A 2,396-nucleotide genomic window follows, 5' to 3' on the forward strand; every position below is an offset into this window, starting at 1 on the left:
TCAAAAAATAATTTAAGTTTGTTTTCAAAAAATATTTTCAATTTCAAAAATTATTTTCTACTCTAGTAAAAATAAAAGATATTTCTCAAAAATATTTTTCATTCAAAAATCAAACACTAAAAATCTTTTTCGAAAAATATTTTCTCCTCACCAACCAAACATGAGAAAATAAATAAAAAATCTACTTGTTTTCCAGGAAAACATTTTCCTTCATACCAAACACACCCTAAATCAATAGAAAAGATCAATATTACCTTTAAAACAGAAGTCAAGTTGCCCATGATCATCTGTAGATATTCTGTATCGGAATATGGAAAAGACGAATTTGCAAATAAAGGGGCAAACATATCATTATTGGCAGTGCTAAAAATATATACAGCATTGGAGAGGATCTGTTTGGACTCTGTTTCACCCACTTTCTTCTTCAACAGTTGTGCCACATTTTGGAAATATTTCAAATGAGTTTGAAGATCTATAACCTGTCAAATGGAAACCAACATTTTTTTTTAAAAAAAAGAACAAATTCAAACAAGAATTACATAAAAGTAATTAGCTAAATGAAATATTGTCACTAACAAAGCCCCGAGCGGTTTCAGGCAAACAACCAGAACCGGCTGAAGCAAAATTCACTCCATGAATGAAATGTTTCTTCCCAATTTGAAAATATGGCGGAATTAATGGTAAATTAGCATATTCAGCTGCAAAATAAAACCAAAAATAAAAAATAAAAATGAAAGTCATGTCTCCATATAGCAAAATAAATGTCAGCTTGTGCACAAGTTGATTATTTTAATGGACATTAACTACCTCCAGGATCCAACAATTAAATGTTTTTCAAAGAATTGAAAACGCAAATAAATTTACTGATAAAATCGGGAATGAGGCGTCCATTGGAGAACCTGCCAGTAGAGGGCTTGAAGAATGATTCTCCATACGGTAAATAATTTGCTTGGAAGTGAGCAGTGGTGTTGATGTAATTATTATTTCCAGGATCGAAAACTGAATCACCGAACACGAAAAGGGCAGCTTGATGAGGTTTTTCATGGCACACAATTGGGTTGGCAAAATGTGCTACCAAAACAAAGATGCACAAACTTGAGATCAAAGCCATTAGAGTTTGTGAAAGATCAATTACTTGGATATATTAGTTTGGTTATATCAGCATAGTAGTTCAAATATATATAGTACTAGTGATGTACAGAATGATTTTTAAAAAAAAATACTTGTGTCTGCATCCACTCTATTGGAAGAGTCCGTTTATTTTTCAATGTATCGAAGGAGTTTTGGCTGGTTGACAATCATTTAGTTAGTAAACATGTTAACTTGGACTACAATTAAGAAAGAGATAACACATAAATATGTTATTTAATTTGGTCTCAGCTCACATTTTTGTCTTCTAACTTTGAATGTGCACAAGTAGACACTTAGGGTGTGTTTATGTTTGGTTGGGTTAAATGTTTTGGAAAATGTTTTTCAAATCAATTCATTTTTCTCAAATTTAAGGAAAATGACTTCCCTTCAAAAATTTAGGAAAACATTTTCCAAAACTCTCTTCCAACTTTAAATTACAATTTCTTTTATTGAAAAAATCAATTTATTTTGTCCCCCCAAAATGAATAAATAAATTTAAAGCTTGTTTTAAAAAAAATATTTTTAACTTTACCCCACCCTCACCCTTACCCCCCAGCCCCCTACCACCCCCACCAAAAGAAATATTAAAAGTTGTTTTTAAAAGATATTTCCAATTTCAATTTTTTATTTTTTTACCCCCTCCCCCATCAGCCCCCCGCCCCCCTTCAAAAAAAAATTTAAGTTTGTTTTAAAAAATATTTTTTCTGGTTCAAATTTTTATTTTTTCACCCCCTCGCCCTGGTTCAAAGTAACAGCTAGTATAGGAAGCAAATGAAGCACTCTATCAGGTCCCTGCTGTTTTTGAAGCTTGAAATGTCTCTCTTTGAATGAATGATCTTTTTGTTGTTTGTGTGTTGAATATATCAACCATGAAAAGCCATTGTCCAATGTACAAACATGTCATGACCCGATTTCTCAAGTCATGATGGCACCTACTATAACCCACCAGTAGGTAAACCAACCCGTAACCCGGAACAATAAGTAATGGATCTGAGGGTAGAAACTAAACAAGAGTAGGCAAATAACAATATAAACAGGCGGAAGCAAACCCAAAAACATATATACAAATAAAGATCCCTCCCAGAACCTGGAAGTCACTAGTACAGAGCTACTAACAAAATGAGTACAAGTCCCAAAAGTGGAAAACAGAGACTGGACTGTCTCGAAAGGTAAAAGACAAGTCGATATATACAGATGGAGACTAAAATAGTACAAGACGCCGTGTGCTCACTCCCGTTGAATTAGCTTTTTCTCAAAAGGAAATG

The 2,396-nt window shown here is 33.0% G+C and overlaps 1 pseudogene; it reads right to left on the minus strand.

The window, feature by feature from the left end:
- LOC125852267 (GDSL lipase-like) overlaps positions 1–1,111 on the minus strand; it is an 11,182-nt pseudogene extending 10,071 nt beyond the window's left edge.
- Between the last annotated feature and the right edge of the window lie 1,285 nt (positions 1,112–2,396).

This window comes from Solanum stenotomum, unplaced genomic scaffold (assembly GCF_019186545.1).
Source record: "Solanum stenotomum isolate F172 unplaced genomic scaffold, ASM1918654v1 scaffold33167, whole genome shotgun sequence".
Classification (NCBI taxonomy): Eukaryota; Viridiplantae; Streptophyta; class Magnoliopsida; order Solanales; family Solanaceae; genus Solanum; species Solanum stenotomum.